General features: G+C 35.3%; 1 pseudogene across 1 annotated transcript; it reads right to left on the bottom strand.

The window, feature by feature from the left end:
* Positions 1-6,442: 6,442 nt before the first annotated feature.
* Positions 6,443-10,728, bottom strand: LOC143621130 (C-terminal binding protein AN-like; annotated as a pseudogene). Its single transcript, XR_013151460.1, has 7 exons — positions 9,984-10,728; positions 8,603-8,762; positions 8,363-8,493; positions 7,481-8,191; positions 7,212-7,259; positions 6,821-6,934; positions 6,443-6,625 (listed from the first exon to the last, which is right to left on the bottom strand). The product of XR_013151460.1 is annotated as a C-terminal binding protein AN-like (transcript).
* Between the last annotated feature and the right edge of the window lie 634 nt (positions 10,729-11,362).

Here is an 11,362-nt window from a genome sequence, read left to right as displayed (position 1 = left end):
TATGTTTCATCAGTAGAAATAAATAAAATTTTTGTCTAAAAAAAAAAAAAAAAAAAAAAAAAAAAAACTTACAACTTTTATTATTAATTTATTATGGAATGTTTTTTAGAACGAGATCGAACATTGAGCCGGTTCTCGGTCTACTGGCCGGGCCGAAGTTAAGGAACAAATAACCTCATAATTAGCTTCATAATATATGAATATACAATTTAATTATAGTTATAAGTAGAGTTTATAATGTTCTAGGATCATTTTAAGTTGATGTCACGCTTTGAAAAGTTTGATGGCAAGGTATCACTCAGTTGTCAGATACTTAACTAATAAATAAAAACGAGTATCAAATACTATATATATAACACATAAAAAGTGTACTAGTTGAGTCTTTGTTACTTAGGTCTACGTCTTATCTTATTTGTGAATCTTTTAATTTGATAATGATTCGTAGATCGAGTCCGGTAAATTTGTTTCTACTATTATATTTGTCTACTAGTTTTATAAGTTCAAGTAAATAAAAGAACTATATTACTATGAAAATGTTAAAAGACATTTAAAACAAACTCCAAATTTTCAATTTTCCATTAAATTAAAAGCATATAGCTTAAAAACATTATAAAAAAACTTACGATTTTACAAGGCCACAGCTCACCCATATTTACTAGCCACAAATAAATAACCATATCATATTCAATTATTCATGTCTTTCGTAAAGTTAAAAAAAAAAAGTTAATAAAAAAACGTTATAACTACATGTAGAATTGAACATAAACCATATAAAAACTCTTATAACTAAAGTTGAAAACTCACGGAAATCTAGCACAGACCAACTTTGTTTCTTTTGTTAGTAGTTGTCTACAATAAACCATATAAAACTCGTTTAGAACATGACTAAAAACACGTAATAACTGCATGTCGATCTGAAGAACAATACACACACATGTCGCGACGATTGGTGACCTTGTTAAAACGAATGGGATTTTTTAGTTAACTTCTAGTTCGGGTTATTCGGGTCTACCCGAATTTGGGGATTTCAACCCAAATGTTTGATCTTGGGTTCGGGTTAGAAGTTTAAACGGTTTGAGTAATTTCCGTTCGAGTTATTTGGGTCTCTGGTCAGGTTTGGTATTCAGGTACGGTTAAATAACACACCGCTACCACCAATCAATTGAATATTCTAAAATTCACCTTGTGATAAAATTAAAAAGAATGAAAACCAGCCAACACTAGATTTGACACATTAAACCTTCCCACAAACTCAAGTTTGATTAGAGAGGTGAAAACAAATTCAAAAACGTTTTGAAAATTGATCCGAAACGTTAACAAAACCGGTTTCAAACCTAGATTGCTGGTTTAGACCGGTATGGGATCCTAGCCAGATCCGGTTTGACATAAGCCGTTTTATATATAGCCATTGTTGCCCAAATAACTCTTTTTCCACTCGTTGTATATTGGTATTGGATATGATGTTTAATCAAACCACTCAAAAACCACTCTGTAGTAATGGCATCCAAATAAGGTGAATCAAAATTTTCCATAGGTGTTGGATTGCATCTTCGTCAACCAACTTAATCATTGGTGTCGGATCTTCACCAAATCACATACTTCACCCCTTGAAGGTGAACTCTTGAAGATCGAACAAGAAACATGCGAGAAAGAAATAGCAAGGGGTTTGTTGGCCTTACTTAACGTTCAACGAGGAAGAACTAGATAACAACTAGACACCAAACAACGGCGACAATAATTAATAAACAACCATAAGTACTACCAAAACGACAACAACGATGTCTATTTTCAATTAGAAATGCCAATATTTATTCTTTTTAAGCTTAAGAATGTATTGCGGTAACTATTTTCATAATTTCCAAAATTAGAAATAACCGGTTTTCTCAAAACTGTTCCAGACCGGTTTGGATTTAATATGATGTTAACTAATTTTTTGACCAAGTCCAAACCAATTAAAACATAAAAGTTAAAAGTGGTACTGTTAAAAAAAACAAACTTATACAACTCTAATTCACTCCACTATGGTTACTCCTAATAACTCTTTTAATGAACACTTACTATTAGACGTCAGCAATAACCGAACTGTTAACCGAAACCGACAAAACTAAATTGAAATTAACCTAAGCGAACTGAATCATTCATATTTTCACATAATTCTAGTTTTATACCTCATCCCAAGTATTTCATGTGTTATACCTCCATTTATCTGTATTTACGCCTTAATTCCATATATTTCTAAGCAAAAAATTTACCCCAAGTTTGGTTTCGGTTACTAACCAAAAGTCCAAAATTAACTTAACCTACCCAAAAACACAAACTAACCGAACCGATTAACTAAAACCCGATCAGTTACGATTTCAGTTAAGGCTGATAACCAAATCGAACCGAAAGACGCACAACACTACTTACTATTCTATTCCTCCCATACTCTCATACCGTCCTACGTGGCATCAGCGAGCACAAAAAAGTTTCCCGCTCATAATAATTTTGTTAACGATAACAAACTTCCAGCTGTCATAATTGCCATCATCACACACAACACAACCAAACGCTCTGTTCACTTCATCTTCTACAGGTACGATCTATTTCATATATGCTTCTCGAAGCTTTGACGCTTGTTGAATCCATCGCACTGATTGATATTTGTTTATATATATCGTTGTGTTTTCAGTGTACGGTTACGTTAAGCACTCGGCAATCAGTTCGTGTTCATTCTCTACAGGTTCGATCGGTTAATTGCTGTTTCTCTAAGTTTCGAGTTGATTCGCACTGAGTTTTACGTAGATTTTTGTGATTTCAGTGTTCGGAATTGATCGAGTTGAAGTTTTACGTACGGATTGGTTCGTCGTCTACAGGTATGATCTCGATTTGATGTTTATGTTTAATCGCAATTGAGATTTGAAGACGCGTGTTGAATCACACTGAGATTTACGTGCATTTTTGTGTTTTCAGTGTACGGAATTGATCGAGTTTTAGTTTTACGTACGGATCAGTTCATCTTCCTCAGGTATGATCGAGTTTATGTTTATGTTCAATCGAATTGAGATTTGAGTACAGAATGCATTCATGACGAGTTCAGTTTCAGTATTATGTGCTTTAATTGCTTCATTCTGCTTCACTATACGATCATTGAACATTTTGTTGTTCAAAGTTTAATCTGAATTGACTCTATTCTTGTTTATGTTGAATCACATTGAGATTTACGTATAATGTAGTGTTTTCGGAATGCAGAATATATTCGTGACGAATTCAGTCTCAGTGTTCCTGATTTTAGATATGTTTTCATGCGATTTGTTGGATATTATATATGTGAAGAGGTTTAATTGCTTGATTCGGCTTAACTATATGATTTGAGTTAGGTTTTACTGCTGATTCGATTGATGCACCTTTTATTGCTAAAAGTTTAATCTGAATTGACTCGATTCTTGTTTATGTTGAATCGCATTGAGATTTGGTATAACGTAGTGTTTTCGGAATGCACAATAGATTCGTGACTTATTTTGTCTCAGTGTTCCTGAGTTTCGATTTCTTTTTGTGCAATTTGTTGGATGTAATATACTTCATGAATTGCTTGATTTCTGCTTAACTATACAATCTGACTTATATGTATAGTTGTTAGTGTGGTTAGTTAGTGCATCGTTTACGTGTACATTTCTGTTATATATATGCTTTGGAGATTTTATATTTAGTCAGTGAGTTTGTTTAATTTAGCCTCCTATATGGAAGGCTTGCTTGTATTCATTAAAGTAGTACAAACCAAACTACAACAGTTAGTGACTTACCTGTATCCGCTCTCATACTTGCTATTTATTTGGATCATTGTGTCGTTTTGTTGTTCGAAGTTCAATCTAAATGGCCTCATTTCTCGTTTCTATTGAGTCACATTGCCATTTCTGTATGCTGTTGTGATTTCAGATATCTTTTCGTTCATTTCGTTGCGTATTATAGATTCATGAGTTTTAATTTCTTGATTTTGCTCCATATGCAATGTGATTTGTGTTCTATGTTTGTTTTGTATAGATGTTACTGGTTATTTGGATCATTACACCTTATGTTGTTCAAAGTTCAATCCGAATGGCGTCAAGTCTTGTTTCTTAGAAATATTGTTCAACTCAGTCTAATTTCATTGTCTCGTATGTTTTAATTCTTTGCACATATACATTTAGACTGCCTGTTTTGCAATAACAGTAAAACTGCTATGTTTTAGTCTCTTGGAGCTCTTTAATTGGGGTCCTAATTATTAAAAACTGTTAATTCAGCATGAACAATCCATGTTATATTAGACTTTAAGACTATAGTTTAATTTACCAGCAGCAAAATGAACTTTTTTTAGGACACATTTGTAACACATATTCAATTCATCATTAAACTCATTACTCATCACTAGAAATGTCATACCTTCATGCTTTAAATAACATTTTCATTGAGCAGATGTGTTAGAAGAAATAGCTGATCCATAAAATGATTGAATGATATGTTTAATTTAGAGTCATAAATGAAAATTTGGATATGTTTTCTTTAATTTAAACAATCATTATTGTTATTATTTCAGAATTATTCGGGTCTAAGGCAGTTTTTCAAGTGTTAAAAGAATGTCAGAACCAAATAAAGATAAGAAGTTGGAATCAAAGACTAAAGGCAAAGAGAAAGAAGTGACCTCTGATAGTGATTTTGATGACACAAGCGATTCAAACGACAGTAGCAAGAGAAGAAGTGCAGTGCCAAAGGTTTTCGACAATGCTATGGATTATTTCTCTCATAAAATGACCCAAGGTGTTGCAATCAAAGAGCCTGTTGCTGGCAAAAGAAAGAGAGACCAAGGTGGTCTAAGAGGCAAATTACCCTAAAATCAGAACTGCATGTGATTGGTATGAGGTTTGATGACTCGGACTCTGAACCGTCAAAGGTTGATGCTGTTGCAAAAGGTAAAGGACAAGTGAAAGAAGAAATTACTGATGATGTTTTCAGTGGTTCAGATACTGATTCAGATGAAGCATGTAAAAGAATGAAGCCGGGAAGAAAAGATGATGACGATGATGGCAGTAATGATGGTGATGGAGCGGGATCGGGAGCAGGAGCAGGAGCACACCCCGGTCTCCCTCTGCAGGGCGTACAAGTTGCGGGAAACTGAAGGAAACATGTGAGAATTGAATACCACAGCTTGTTGACCTTTCTTTCAAGGTAAATAAGTCTTTTCGCACCGACATACTTTGTTTCTTTTGATAACTGCAGTAAATGAAAAGATTGTCTAGTATGTTTGTTCATCGATGATTTTCTTGACACGGATTTGCGATTGTGTTACCAAATATCAAATTTTAGCTATAAAGAGTTTTAGCCTTTTTGAATAAGCTGTTGCATATAAAAGATAACACCACTTCTATATGTTAGCATGAAAAACTTACTTTAAATTAGATTAGTATCAAATGCTGCTGTACATAATACTTTAGAAGCAGTTCAAAAAAAAAAACATAATACTTTAGAATTCAATAATTAATTTAGTTATTTAGTTGGTGTTTTAAGATAACATCTGATATACAAAACTATTCAAAATCTGTTAATTCAATAACTGCATAACATATTATGTGTTTTTTTATTTATTTGAAAAAAGGTTCGTAGTAAAAATAAATGGTTTAATATCTCATATAGTTTGACACGTAACTAAAGTCAAATGTGTGGAGTAAGTTTACCGGAAAAATAGTATATGTTATTAAACAACCAAATAAAGTATGTTTATTTAGAAGGTGATTCAAGCTCGGCTTATTTTAAGCTCTATATTCAAAGCTCGAGTTTGGCTTATGGGCAAATTTTCAAGTCCGAGCTTGGTTTATGTGTTATGTACTACATATTTAAATTTTGTATATGTATACATAATATATATATATTATTTAGTTAACTTGTCATAGACATAGAATATATAGTTATTTTATCTCGATAGTTTTAATGTAAAACCCATGACGTGAGAGGTAATAAAGATTATCGACCGGTACACTAGCTCATGATCTAACATTACACAGGACACTTTTAGAGTAAAATGTATTCAATTCTCTATGCCTTTCTCGTTTTGTTGGTTGGTTTTAGGTACACGTGAGAGTAACTAACATTGGTTGATGAGTAAACCCGTGTTTGTATCCAAGTTCTATCATATTGTTGATAGCCAGTTATTTGGTTTGGTTTGGTTTAACGTCTCGACTTAAGTTTGTGTAGATTTGACCCTTTTGAGTCTAATTCAACCCACACCCCCCTTTTGAGTCTAATTCAACACACATGCACAAAGAAACCCACAAAGTCAACGAAATCTCGCGCACCCAACTTGGATTGGATCAAGGCACAAAACTCAGATTACACGCGAACTCAAAACCAAAATTGAAAATTCATTACACGATACTAAGCATTTGGACTAATTTAAAAAATAATAATAAATAATAATAATAATAAAAAGTGTCAAGAACCTCAAGGCAGAGAATGCCCGAGAGCAATTAAATAACTGATAAACAATACTACAAACTTCAAGACAAAGAATGTGTGAATGGAGTCTTGTAGGTAAATGAGATTAATCAAGCCATCGAGTGACCCCGTCCTCATCTCCTACGGTTGCTAGAATCTCCACGCGTACATCTAAAACAGCCTGCAGTTCGCAACGGTTAAAATGTGGTTAGGAGAAATGGAAAAACACTGAGCACAAAGAATATATGATAACTCGTTCTTTTAAGGAATCATGTTGGTTGACCATGCCCATAGCGTAACTTTAATGCATAAATTCCAAAATTGTTTTATTCAAATACGAAACTTATAGTAGAAATGTAGAGAGAAAAATACTTACAGAAGGATTTCTACAGTTAACCAGTCTGCATTCGTCCAAAGAGCCTTCAAACGTCCAGCTTTCCCACACGTCAAAACTATGACTAGCAAATACAAATTCCATTCTTCTATTTATCTGTATAGATAAAATCAAAATAACCTCTATAAATAATATGTAACCTTCATTATGTCAATTCTATAATTTCATCATGTCACATTTAAATTAATCTGAGATTAAACATCTTATAATAACTTAACATTCTGAATTGTATTATAAGATTTAAAGCTCCTATATGTTTTTTGTTCACTTGATGGACCATGCATATTTATAAAACCTATGGACAATGCAACTTACACTCTATTATGTTGAATCATATTTATATAATTATATAAATTAAAAGAGAAACACACACCTGCAACAACTTCCCACCAGCAGTGAAAGATCTTAAACCAATTGTGTCCTGCAGATATCACAATAGAACTAAATTTAGCTGATATAGAAGAAAATTTACAACAGGTTTTTTCAAACTGGTAGTCAGTTAAATTATTGGTTAAACACTTTTTCAAAAATCGGTTCAAGCAGTCCAGGTTTAACCAGAATTGTTCCCGTCTTACATTGTTTTGAACTTGAACCGATGTCGTTTTAGAATGATATATTAGTAATAAACTGAACTCCACAAACCTTGGTTCTGAAAACAATAAGAAACTGTGCTGCTGGATCTCTTTTCGTGACATTTGGTATCATATCAAGAAACCATCCGCCACCTTGAGCTCTCTGCCTAGAAACATGAAGTCCAGATTGATCCCGTGTTTGCAAAGAAATAACACAGCCATCTTTCAGCAATTCAATAGACCTTTTACCGACACCCGTGCTCGATTTCAGATGTTTAACTGACGAGTCATGTAATGATTCAACAGTTGTTCTTTTACTTCTTGAATCATCAGGTGAAGCAAAATGTGAACTAGAACTTAGCACTTGGTCTGTACCACTCATGGCAGTATCATCTTCTTTAATTGAAGTACCTTCTTTTTCTTTATGCATTGACTTTTGGCGGGCGTGTCTTTTTTTAGCTTTTTTACTTGATCTACTGCGTTTAACTTCCGATTGAGGTGAGGTGGTTTGTGATAATGTTGATTCTTGAGGTTGACTAATATCTTTTACCATGGGGCTTTTGTGAGACATATGAACATTGCCTTGTTTGATACTTTGCTCATCTTCATTGAGTGCGTCACTTTCCTCTTCATCAACGTCTGAAACGGCATCGGTTGGGATGACATCATCCAAGAAGAATGTTTGTAATATTGTGGCGGCTTTTTCCCGAATCTCCATCCATACTTCTTCACTGTAATCTGCACTTTGTGGAAGTATTAAAACATTCGGCATCTCTCGTACCTGCAGTAAGTTTGTGTTTGGAAAATTAGCATCAAACAAAAATTAGTACACAAACGTATATCTCAGTTAATTGTATACAAAGTTTTAAAAAAAATCAGTCAATCACAAGTCACGTAACAAGTTTATTTGCATGTTCTATAAATTCCCATACCCTATGGTTACTCATCTTACCCATGCTTCCATCCATTGAGGACCTTCAGCACCATCCAGAGCACATCCTGCGAGTGTGCCATCAATCAAAAGCTGTTTTACTGCACAATCATCTAACAGCTGGCTGCTACCAGTGTTTACCAAAAATGCCCCTGTATATTAAAGAAAAAAACTGTTAAGTGTAAAGAAGAGGCATCCTCGTATCCTTTTTCGCATTGTATAAAACATAATGAATTAATGATAAATCAGCAAACAACTTGCCTGGCTTGACATGCTGCAAGCATTCAGCATTTAGGATTTGAATTGTGTCGTTCGTTAGGGCACAATGGAGTGAAATGAGATCACTTGCAGCAAGTAAATCGTTGAGAGTGTCCAGCCTCCTTGCAGCAGGAGGAAACCTGCTTACTCTTTTTCCTTTTTCCTGGTAGATACAAAAATAAGTATCAAAGTTACATTTGAGAGTATAATAAATTAGTGATATATGAAACGAGTGAAAAGTAATTTGTTTGACTAAAAGCATAACAGGCACCTCTTTTATTCAACCCGTGTAATATATGGGTTTCTAACCTAGTTATGCCTAATATAGTTAAAACTTTTAAACTAGTATATGTAGCTTTAATGACTGATCCTACATAGCCCTACTCCCATTCTTTAGGAACACAAATTCCAGCTAAATAAATCTACCTAACCTACCAAACACAGACATACAGTATTAGCTTTAAGGAAGCAAATTTTGTTAATCGATAACCATGACCAAAAAACCATTCATCCTATTAGTAATTGTAAATCAAATGTAATAGTTAACTTTGCATCTTAACCAACAGTAACTGATACTGGCATATGCAACACAACTACACGACAAGCTAAGCATCTATATGAGTAAAACTTCACATCATATTCAACTTATACATGTTTAAGAAAGATGCCTCTTGAACTTAATTTCCTGTGAACATGCTCAATTATACCTAATACAGTTGAACAATTGAACATAGGCAAACCATGACCAAAAAATCATTCATCCTATAAGTAATTGCAACTCAAATGCAAGAAAGAAACAACACATGTTTAGTTTGTCAAATGTTACCCTGCATTTCTCAAGTTCCTAAACCAATTACTAACAAATCACACCCACCAATCAACAGGAACACCTAAAGCTACCCAACTTGCTCACTAACATAAAGTAACAAACTACATTTCATATAAGTAAGCTAAATTTTAGTTACTTAACTTAGCATCTTAACCAACAGTAAGTGACACTGACATTTCCACAACTACACAACTAAATGAACATCTGTATGTATAAAACTCCACAACATACTCCACTATCAATGTTTCCATGACCAATAACTGTAATTATAATATAATTATACCACATGAGCATATATAAGTGGTAGTATACGCTGCATATATGCAGTACCATATACCGCATATATGTAGTGTATTGTATACTACTGCATTTATGTTGTGTATACTACTGCTTATATGTAGTGTGTGTGTGTGTGTGTATTGCATTATACTGCATATATGTACTATTGAGTTCTCTAGTTCTCTAACGAATAAGAGTTCGCTTCTCATGATCATTCCCTAACAATATACAAGTCCACGAAGCTAATACTACTCTAATTATATAAAATAATTATACCTCAGGAACATCATAATACAACACACTAATCCTAAACGCCAAACTCCGAGTCGCCAACGCCTTAGCCGAACCCGACCGTCCAACGATCCCCAACACAAGTCCTCTACACCTCCTCATCCCCCGGCACAGCGGCTGGACCGAGCCAAGCCATCCCGAGGCCGAAAGCGCGTGCCGCGACAACAAATGCGTCCGCCTTAACAACCCCAAAAACAACGCCATAACCGTATCAGCCACCTCCTCATCTCGTGACACGTCACGTGTACAACCCTACCAAGCCCTAGCTCCACGGCAACAGCTGAATCCGCGGTACGTTCAGACGATCCGAGAATTAATATTATTTGCCACGGGCGGAGGCGGCGTTGGGCGGCGCGTGGGAGGAACGCGAGCGAGTGGAGGATGACGGCGGTGGCGGACTCGAGGTTGGAGTCCGCGAGGAGGTGGAGTGGCGCGTGGACGACACGCGCGAGGTTGGTTAGGTGATTGTTTTCGATGGATGTGTCTTCGATGCAGTTGAGAGTGACTACTAGTGGTAGTGATGGTGGTGGTGGTGGTGGTGGGTTTGTATGGTTACGGTAGGTTATTGTTGCCGGTGGTGAAGATATGGTGGTGGTTACGGGATCTAACGTCACCGGTGACGTCATTTTGCGGTTGGTGGTTGTAGTGGTGTGGAATGGAGTAATGAGAGTGGTTGGTTTTGAAAAGTAAAGTTGGGTTTTTCCAGTACAGGTCCTTGAAGAATTTAATTGTTTCTTTTATGGAACAAGCCGAGTCCGAGCCCGAGCCCGGGATTGACTAGTCTGTTCACGAGTCGAGCCAGGGTGGTTTCAAGCTCGGGCTCGAAATTAAACGAGGCAACTCAGCTAAGGCTCTAGCTCGATTTTGAAGGTTAAACGAGATTAAGATTGAGCCAACGACCCAAGCCTATGTCGATTTTGGCTCGGTTACAAAAATGAATAAACTAAGCTTAAGATGTTTCAAATCAAATTTTTTAGCTAGTTTTATTTGAGCTTTTATCAAGCGAGCCACGAGCCCGAGCCTCGAGCTTTTGAACAACCCTAGGATCGAGCTCGGCTCGTTTAAACTTATGAGGGCTAGAGTTCGAGTTTGGTTCGTGAGTTGTTTTACATGTCTAGGCTCGGCGTGTTTGTTTTCTTATCAGTTAACTTCTATACGTTTGTAATTATTGTAATATGTTTGAAGAAAAATCTTAAATGAGTCAAAGCTCGGCTCAATGTGGATAATGTAGTGTGAAGTTAATAGTTAATAGTACACAGACCTCTAAAAAGAGGTAGAACTTAAAAAAATATACAAGGCCTGTTAAGAGTTGACGAGACTAATGAGCTTCCCATACAATATTTGAGCTTAGGTTTGATAGCTAA

Source organism: Bidens hawaiensis, unplaced genomic scaffold (genome assembly GCF_021521415.1).
Source record: "Bidens hawaiensis isolate Kalapana, Puna unplaced genomic scaffold, B.hawaiensis_p1.1 tig00002772_1, whole genome shotgun sequence".
Lineage (NCBI taxonomy): Eukaryota > Viridiplantae > Streptophyta > Magnoliopsida > Asterales > Asteraceae > Bidens > Bidens hawaiensis.
This window is presented reverse-complemented; position numbering and strand designations above follow the sequence as displayed.